This window comes from Canis lupus, chromosome 7, assembly GCF_003254725.2.
Source record: "Canis lupus dingo isolate Sandy chromosome 7, ASM325472v2, whole genome shotgun sequence".
NCBI lineage: Eukaryota > Metazoa > Chordata > Mammalia > Carnivora > Canidae > Canis > Canis lupus.
In genome coordinates this window covers 68,865,010-68,875,562 of record NC_064249.1, presented here as the reverse complement: position 1 = coordinate 68,875,562, position 10,553 = coordinate 68,865,010, and the positions used below count along the sequence as shown (strand labels likewise).

Genomic DNA, 10,553 nt, shown 5'->3' with positions numbered 1-10,553 from the left:
TATCATTTTGTCACACCTGCCACATTGGTCTCCTTGCTGTTCCTTGCACAAGCTAAGAGCCATTACGTCAGAACCTTTGTTCTCACTCTTCCCTGTCTAAAATACCTGTCTGCTATATATTTGCCTGACTAGTTTTCTCATTTCCTTCAGGTCTTTACTTAAAAGTCACCTTCCCTGCTTACCTCATTTAGAAACTTTTATTTCCTCCCCCCATACTTTCCTTTCTTGCTTTACTTATTTTTTCTTAGCAATCATTTTTCTGTCTCTCATTGCATATAGAGGTAAACTTCACGAAGACAGTGTATTTTGATGGTCTTATTTATTGTTGTATTGTCACTGCGTTGAATATGCCTCACCCCAAATAAGCACTTAGTAGATATTTGTTGACTGAATGAATAAATGAATTCACTGCCCTTTTTGTTATTTTATTTTATCTTTTCTCCCCCACTTCTCCTTTGTTACTTATTTTAAAATGATGCAGGAAACATGAAAGAGATGGGCAGTGAGGTAGAGTGGAGAAAGTTCTGGATCCGAGTACCTGGATTCTACTTGTAGCAGTGCCACTAAGTAGCCATGTTGTTTGGGACCTGTTGCTTTACTTTTTCTAAGCCTTGATATCCTCTGCAAAATGAAGCAGTTAGATAAGAGATAAATGGTTGCTAGAATCACTTCCATCTCTGGGGTTATGTGACTCTAATCTAACAACAAAGACCTATGCTGTATTTCAGACCGCTTACAACTTTCTATGATAGCCAGAAAAATGTGCATTTCTGCATCTCCCCTTTTGAAGTTTACCATTAATAATGTTTGTCTTGGAGAGAGGACCAAAGCTAGACAGTGGGTAGAAGAGGTAATTCCCTATTTCTGATCTTCAGCTCTCATCTGTTATACTGGCTTAGCACATTCCCTCACCAGGCTGGAACTTATTTTGTCCTACTTGCAGTAATGCTAATGCTAGAATATCGAGTTATATTTTTTCCTAAGTATTTTTACATGTATCAGTTGCCATCACAACATCACCATTCAGAAGATGGGTTAAGTTTTTATAACATTTCCATTTACAGAAGCTGGAAGCAGAGAACCAGAGGGTGATTAATTGGCACTGTCACAGAGAAAGTCAAGGCTAGAAGTCTATAACAAGAAGTGTTCATTCTTCACTAAGAGTGTTGCTGTAAGAAGTGAAGTCAGAACTGGTAGCATTCTTTCCATCTCCAGTCTAGAGTGGTGTGTTATTTAGAAATAGTTACATAAATGTTTCAGCAACTCATGGAGTGTCAAGAATGTCACAAAATTTTGTTGGAGGCTTACAGATTTTCAATCCTATGTGGAGTAGAAAGAGCAGAACCTCTTGACTTGGGCTTTATAGGATGAATACCCTTTCCCTTCTCTCCACTTGAATTATGTGAATATAATGATCCTACCTACTCATTCTACGAGAGCAGCATTAGAATTCTGTTTTTTGAATTTTTGGTAAACAAAAGGTGAAGACATGGAAGAAAATATGGTTAATTATTAAACAGCCTAATATGTTCCTCAGTTGAGAGCAAAAGTGAGCAGTGACAGATATAACTGTACAAATAATTATTAACCAATGCAGAATTTTTATTTATTTATTTATTTTTAAGATTTTATTTATTTATTCATGAGAGACACAGAGAGAGGGGGAGAGAGAGAGAGAGAGAGGCAGAGACACAGGCGTAAGGAGAAGCAGGCTCCCTGCAGGGACCCTGATGTGGGACTCAGTCCTGGGACTCCAGGATTATGCCCTGGGCAGAAGGAAAGGTGCTCAGCAGTTGAGTGCCTGGGACTGAGCCACCCGGGTGTCCCCAGTGCAGAATTTTTAAAGACGAGATTCCAAAATCAACTTTGGAAACCAGGAAGTTTATTATAGCATAGAAAGCATAAATAAAATACAAAGGCTTAGACATCTAGGCTCAGTATTTAGAACATAATTGAATTCAAAATCAGATATCTCACTGAGACTAATTTGAATTAAGCCCATCCTGGGTAGATTTATCTTTTGGTAAGAGGTGGCTTAGATACTGAAGTATATTATCCAGAATTCCCAGATTGAATATATACAAACTACAAGGTTTAACAATGTCTCTTTTCCTGGAAAAGTTGGAGAGTGGTTTCTAAAAACTGGACTCCTTAGTTATTATTTTATAATATAGTAATTTTTGATAACAAGGTCAAATATGTTACACTGAAGAGAAAGTTGAGAAGACTGAGTGTAGTGAGTATAATGTACACAGTATTGTCTTTGAGTTTTTACTCTTGGAGATGGAATGTCTAAGATAGGAGATGTCAGGGGCATATGCATCGTAGATCTGTTTATAGCTGGAGCCTTAATAGCATGGACACTCTTCCTGGCAAGGGAACAGATTAAAACTTCCCCTTGGCCTCTCCACCTCAGAGAGACTATAGCTATCATAGTGGAGATTTAAACACATGAGGTTTATATTAGTGCTACCTAGATCAGTAGGCAGATAAAAGCTATTCCAAGAATTAAAAAGTAGAGCGGGCTGCAAGCATTTTGTAAAACATATTTATATGAAACAGAACTTCAGTATAAATCAACAGGTAGAGAAGAACTTTGAATAACTTCATATACCAAGACTGATCCTACTGAAAGGAAATAGCATCAGCCCTAGGGATATTCAGCATATCTAGGGCTACCCAGGAAGATGTCTCCAGATAAAGCAGCTAAGCTGTGTTCTTAGTCATACTAATTGCATGTGCTTGCCAGAGTATTCAGAGGACCTGAGAGTCAATTTCAGAATATTAGTTCTTATTATTTATATTTGTGGGGTTTTGTGTGTGTGTGTGTGTGTGTGTGTGTGTGTTTTAGTGTGAATTGAGTCATTCCCAGTGAGTAGTTTTGGCCTACTTGTGGTCCTTAGCTAAAAGGACCCCTCTAGGGACTATTGCATTTAGATATCTGGATTGAGTGGGCCCTGAATATTACTGATAATTATGGGGTTTCTGAAATTGAGTGAATGCTGTGTTAGCAGGGCTGATTTCTGTTTCAGTAGCAATTTATAGCTCACATCCTTTGAGAGATGCTGGGTAGAGTCCTTCCTTCCATACATTGCTTCTGAAATTATATGCTCTCATAACTTTAGGTTTTTTTGTAATCTTTGTTACATAATGCACAGAGGATTTATGAACATTCTTTTTAATTTTTTTTAAATTACTTTTTAAAATATTTTTATTATTTGAGAGAGAGAGAAATCACAAGTAGGGGAGAAGAGGGAGAGGGAAAAGCAGACCCCCCAAAAAGCAGGGAGCCTAACTTGGGGCCCCATTCCAGGACTCTGGGATCACGACCTAAGCCAAAGGCAGACACTTACCTGACTGAGCCACCCAGGCACCCCCTATGAACATTCTTGTAAACATTTTTAATATTTGTATAAAGGTGGTATTCCAGAAGCTATAAAGATACAGATTGATCTGTCTCTCTAACACCCCTGCACACATGTACACACATGTGCATGAAAGAAAGTGAACTCTTTTGGACAGAAGATCAGGGTAACTCACAAACTCATGTGCCATAGAGCCAATTCACAAATCTTCTTTTCTCTTTATCAAGACCTAACTTAGACTGCCACTGAGTGACTCACTGTCCAGTGGGTAACACAAATCCGACTATGTTACTCATCCTACATAAAACCTTTAGTAACTCTTCATCACCTTTGGGATACAGCTCAAAGTCCATCATGTACCTACATCATGGACTTCATCTTCTGCCATTCCTGTCTCACATTTTATGCTTTAGTGGCAGCACACTGCTTCTGATTCCTTGCACATGTCACATAGTTTATTGCCTTCTTTTTTTGGCTTATCCTCTTCCCTTTAGAAGATCTTGAACTCATTTTCTCCTGATTATTCAAATTAGTGAGTGCTTAGTTCAAGTGCTGCCTCTTTTAGTAAGCCCTTTAAGATGATATCTGTCTCCTGTTCTTTCTCACTTCTATCAGGCCTTATGTTCTCAACTGCATGGGTGACGTGACCCTCTAAATTCCCACTGCACTCAATGCACATCACTGTGGAACACATTTTATTTGTCTTTCTCCTTCAATGGACTTCTAATAGTAGTTCTTTGAAGGCAGAGGCTTTTTACTTCTTATTAACCTTTGAGTTTCCCATTTGATATATAGCAGGTGAAATGAGATTTAGTTATTTATTTAACTGAAATGATATTATCATTCAAAAAATAACAAACAGTCTTAAGAAGTCCAACAGAGCTTGTTATGACAGAACACATATTCTAATCTAATGTTGAAGTCTAATGAGAATGGTAAATTTGATCTGGTTTAATTTCCATTCATGTGGGTTTACTACCAAATTGGCAAACAAGTAGTATAAAAAAGCAAGAAATAGAGTCAGATGGAATGGATGGCCCACACAGACCTCTTCAGGGTCTCACTACCTCAGATTTTTAATACCTCAGTGTCTCCTTAGTTCTCTTAAAGTTCACTGGTCAGACTGTAGAACTGGGAGCTATTGGGATCCTTGCCTTTCATAACAGGAAGCTGAGGAAGAGGCCACATCAGCACGCAAGGGTCTTTCTACCACCACAAAGGGCCACAGATCCTTACTTTGCCACACACACACACACACACACACACACACACACACACACGCTTTGGGGTTTTGTCAGTGTGTCATCAGGACAATAGCTAGCCTGGCCAAGGCCCAACCATCAACATATGTTTTCAAATGCTGGCAGAATGTAGTCTCAGTGTGTCATCAAATTCCAGACCAAGTAATATCTGAAAAGCAGAAATAATGTCCAAAGTCCTTTGTGGTTGTAACTCTGCCACAAACTACACAGATACTTTACTAAAGATCTCCCATAGCATTGTTCATGAGATTTACCATGTCTTAAAATTTGTCAGAATCATGTTCAAGTTACATATATCTAGAATTAAAATAATCTCTTAGATTCTAGCAACTAAGGAAACATTATAAAAGAAAATAGAAACCCATAAGAAATAATAAAAGGTCAGACTGAGGTTTTTGGTACTTTGTTAATAAAAGCCATGGAAATATGAAGAAGGGCTGATAGATGCAATTTTACACATGTCACAAGAGAGGGAACATTTTGTATCTCAGAAAGTGATATTGCACATTTGGTTTTCCTTAAAAGGTTTGTGAGTGTGTTTGGGGAAGAAAAGTGGTGACCTCTGACTAAAAATTTATGCTTTTTGAGTATATAAAGTATCCTTCTTGGAACACTTAAAATAACTAAAGATTCTAGATGATGCAGTGTGATTCATGCTGTCTCAGTGGAATTATATATGCTTTCCCTGTCTTCAGACACTTCGTTCTGGTCTAGTCATTCAGTAACCATTAGTGATTATTGTTATCTTTTTATGATTCTAGATTTTTTTTAAGTTGAAGTATAGTTGACATACAATATCATATTAGTTTCAGGTATAAACATAGTGATATAACATTTATATGTATTATGAAATGATCAACGTAAGCCCAGTTACCATCTCTCACATACAGTTATTACAGTATTATCACGAGTACTCCCTATGTTGTATTTTATATCTCTATCCCTTATTTACTTTAAAACCAAAGGTTTGTACATCTTAATGCCCTTCACTTATTTTGCCCAACTCCCACTCCTCTTCCCCTCTGGAAATCACCAGTTTGTTCTATGTATTCATAAATCTGATTCCGTTTGTTTTGTTGTTTGTTTTGGTTTTTAGATTCCACATGAATTGAAATCATATGGTAATTCTATTTTTCTTTCTGATTTATTGTAGTTAGCATAATAGCCTTGGGATCCATCTGTGTTATCACAAATGGCAAGATGTTATTCTTTTTTGTCGCTGAACAGTATTCCATTGTATATATGCCAGATCTTCTTTATCCATTCATCAGTTGGTGGACACTCAGGTTTTTTCCACATCTTGGCTATTAAAAAAATGTTGCAATGAGTTGCCAGATTGTAGGTTATTTAGTTCTATTTTTAATTTTTTGAGAAACTTCCATATTGTTTTCCACAGTGGCCACATCAATTTATATTTCCACCAAGAATATATGAGTTTCCTTTTCTCCACATCTTTCATATTTTTTCATAAATCAATGTCTTATAGTTTTCACTGTATAGATGTTTCACCTTTTTGGTTAAATTTGTTCCCAAATATTTTATTTTATTTTTTTGATGCAATTGTAAATGGACCTTTCTAATTTCTTTCTTTTTTTAAGTATTTTATTTCTTTATTCGAAAGAGAGGAGAGAGCGAGCATGAGTAGCAGGAGGGGCAGAGGCAGAGGGAGAGGGAGAAGCAGACTCCTTGCTTAGCAGGGAGCCTGACATGCAGCTCGATCCCAAGACCTTTGGATCATGACCTGAGCTGAAGGCAGACACCTAACTGACTGAGTCGTTCCGTTCAGGCACCCCTCTATTTTTCTCTTTCTGATTATTAGTATACAGAAATATGCAAAAGATTTCTGTATATTAAGTTTTTATCCTGCAACTACTGAATTCATTTATTAGTTCTAATAGCTTTTTGGTGGAGTCTTTAGACTTTTATGTCTATCATGTCATGTTATATGCAAATAGTGGCAGTTTTACTTCTTCCTTTTCAATTTAGATGCTTTTTATTTTTCTCATCTGCTTTTTGTTGCTAGGATTCCAATATTATGTTGAATAAAAGTGGCAAGAGTGGGCATCCTTGTCTTGTTCCCGATCTTAGAGGAAAAGCTTTCAGCTTTTACATAGAGATTGTTAACTGTGGGATTTCCATATATGGCATTTATTATGTTGAGGTAGGTTTCCTGTATACCCACTTTGTTGAGAGTTTTTAATATAAATAGGTGTTAAATATTGTCAAATGCCTTTTCTGCATCTATTGAGATAATCATATGATTTTTATTTTTCACTTTGTTAATGTAATATATCATGGTTGATTTGTGTTTGTTGAACCATCTTGGCGTCTTTCAGTAAATTTTGCTTGAGTATGGTGTATGAGTCTTATAATGTATTTTTGAATTTAGTTTGCTAGTAGGTTTTCTTTTCTTTCTTTTCTTTCTTTCTTTCTTTCTTTCTTTCTTTCTTTCTTTCTTTCTTTCTTTCTTTCTTTCTTTCTTTTTTAGGATTTATTTATTTATGAGAGAGAGAGAGAGAGAGAGGCAGAGACACAGGATCGTGCCCTGGACGAAAGGCAGGTACCAAACCACTGAGCCACCCAGGGATCCCCGCTAGTAGTTTGTTGAAGATATCTGCATCTGTGTTCATCACAGGTATTAGTCTGTAATTTTCATTTTTTGAGATACCTTTGTTTGGTTTTGGTATCAGGGTAATGCTGGCCTCATACAATGAATTAGAAGTGTTCCTGCTCTTTAATTTTTTGAAATCGTTTAAGAAGGATAGGTCTTAATTCTTTGCTAAAAGTTTAGTAGAATTCACCTGTAAAACCATCTGGTCTTGGACTTCTGTTGGGAGTTTTTTGGTTACTGATTCAATTTCATTATAAGTAATTGGTCTGTTTCAGATTTTCTATTTTTTCCTGATTAGACCTTAGAGGAATGTATGTTTCTAGTAATTTACACATATGTTCTAGGCTGTCCCAATTTGTGGGTGCATAATTAATTGTTCATACTAGTCTCTTATTTTTTTTTTTTTCATACTAGTCTCTTATAATCCTTTGTGTGGTGTTGTAACTTCTCTTTAGTTCTGATTTTATTTACTTGGCCCCTCTTTTTTTTTTTTTTTTTTTCTTGTTGAGTCTGGCTAAAGGTTTGTCAATTCTGTATATCTTTACAAAGAATCAGCTCTCAGTTTTATTGATGTTCTCTATTTTTTCAGTGTCTCATCTATGTCTTCTCAGATTTTTATTATTTCCTTTCTTCTACCAACTTTATGCCTTATATTTTTCTAGTTTATTCAGGGTGTATAGTTAAATTTTTTAGCTGAGGTGTTGGCTGGAGCCGGAGTAACAAGATGGCGGCGTCGGCGAGGGCGTCGGCGTGGTGACAGGGGTCCCGCCGGGCGGGAGCCGGCCGCGGCGGGGCCAGCGATATCACCGCCGTAAACCACCGCGCCGCTTTTCCAGCTCGCGACGTCGCCGTGAAAGCGAGCCCGGCGGCCGCCCAGAAACGAGTGGCCGGGTCTGGTGCGCGCGAGAACCGCCCGTCGCAAACTGCGGCCCCTGACTGAGCCGCGGTGGTCGGTTCCGCTCGGCCGATTCCGGGCCCCGTAACGCCTTGGAAGAGCCAACGTTGTCCGTTTCCTGCCGCCCTCCGCCGCAGCCTCGTTCCGCGGACGAGCCGCAGAGGCCTCCGTGCTCCCCTCAGAGGTGTCGGCGCTCGGCCCCAGCCTCCACCTTGGTCTCTCAGGATGGCGGGCAGCGGCGGCTCCAAGGCCGAATTCACTGCCGGAGGGAAATACCAACTGGCACGGAAGGTCGGGTCTGGCTCCTTCGGGGACGTTTATCTGGCGATCAGCATTACCGACGGCGAGGAAGTGGCAGAGAAGCTAGACTCTCTCAGGAGGCCAGGCATCCCCAGCGGCTATACGGCAGCCGACTCTGTGAGATTCTTCAAGGCGGGGTGGGCAACCCCCACGTACGGAGGTATGGTCAGGAGAGACTGCGGTGTGCTAGGTATGGATCTTCTCGGACCCGGTCTCCAAGACCTCTTCAATTTCTGTTCAAGAAGGTTCCCAATGGGGCAGCCCGGGTGGCTCAGCGGTTGGCGCTGCCTTCAGCCCAGGGCGTGATCCTGGAGACCCCGGATCTAGTCCCTCGTGGGGCTCCCTGCATGGAGCCTGCTTCTCCCTCTACCTGTCTCTCTCTCTCTCTCTCTCTCTCTCTCTGTGTGTCTCTCCTAAATAAATAAATAAAATATTAAAAAAAAAAAGAAGGTTCACAATGAAAACTGTACTTACGTTAGCTGACCAGATGATCAGTAGAATTGAGTATGTGCATACGAAGAATTTTACAGAGACCTTAAACCAGATAACTTCCTAATGGGTATTGGGCGTCACTGTAATAAATTATTCCTTATTGATTTTGGTTTGGCCCAAAAGTACAGAACAACAGGACAAGGCAACACATACCATACAGAGATGATAAAAATCTCACTGGCCCTGCCCGATATGCTAGCATCAACGCACATCTTGGTATGGAACATCATCGCCGAGATGACATGGAATCATTAGGGTATGTTTTGATGTATTTTAATAGAACCAGCCAGCCACGGCAAGGACTAAAGGCTGCAACAAAAAAGCAAAAATATGAAAAGATTGGTGAAAAGATATCCACTCCTGTCGAAGTTTTCTGTAAGGGGTTTCCTGCAAAATTTGCCACGTATTGTCGTGGGCTATGCTTTGAGGAAGCCCCGGATTACCTGTATCCGAGGCAGCTATTCCGAATTCTCTTCAGGACCCTGAACCACCAGTGTGACTACACATTTGATTGGACAACGTTGAAGCAGAAAGCAGCACAGTAGGCGGCCTCTTCAAGTGGGCAGGGTCAGCAGGCCCAAACCCCCACAGGTTTCTAACCGTGAATTGAGGAACAGAAGAAGCAGAGCAGATGATTGGAGCAGCGTTTGTTTCTCCCCAGTTCTAGGAATTTTTGTTCATATGTACACTAGCCAGTGGTTGTGAACAACCATTTACTTTATGTAAAGAACTTGAGTATAAACTGGCTCTGGGCAGCATTGGTGATGCCGTGTCCCGAGTTGTAACTGTGAATATTAACTGAGATAGTGAAACATGGTGTCCAGTTTTCTATTGCATTTTTTCAAGTGGAAAAGTTAACAAAATGGTTGACACAAATTGGTGGAGAAATTGTGCATAAGCCAATTTTTTGTTAAATCTTTTGTTTTGAACTACACTGCTTTGAGATCTCATTTCAGAAGAACGGCATGAACAGTCTTCAGCCACAGGTGTGATGGTTGTAAATGCTCACAATTGTGCATTCTTAGGGTTCATCCATCCCTGGGGTTTGCAAGTTATTCACTTAAAACATTCTTAAAATGGTTGGCTTCTTGTTTGCCAGCCAGCTGATATGGTAGCAACCAAAGATTCCAGTGTTTGAGCAGGTGAAAGACCCTGCCTGCTTCCGTGTGCTAGAAATAACACCATCTAAAGACTTCAGAAAAACTTAGTGACTACTAGATTATCTTTAGGATTCTGCATTAACTCTATAATGTTCTTGGTATTAAAAAGCATATTTGTCACAGAAGTTTAGTTAACATCTTACAAGTGAACATGTATGTATGTTGCTTAGATAAATGTAATCACTGTAATCACTGTAAATAAACATCTATATGATCTGGGATTCTGTTTTTATTTTGAAATGAGAGCTTTTTTACAAGTTCATTAAAAACTAAAAACTGAAAAATTTTTATTGAGATTTTTCTTTTATCGTGAGATAGGCCTGAATCACTATAAACTTCCCTCTTAGAACTACATTTACTGTACCCCATAGGTTTTGGAACATTGTGTTTCCATTTTCATTTCTCTCCAGGTAATTTTTAATTTCCTCTTTGATTTCTTTGTTGACTCCTTGGGTGTTTAGTAGCATG

At 39.1% G+C, this 10,553-nt stretch overlaps 1 pseudogene; it reads left to right on the top strand.

Moving 5' to 3' along the window:
• Positions 1 to 8,091: 8,091 nt before the first annotated feature.
• On the top strand, positions 8,092 to 10,347 carry LOC112648002 (casein kinase I-like; annotated as a pseudogene).
• The last annotated feature ends 206 nt before the right edge of the window (positions 10,348 to 10,553 follow it).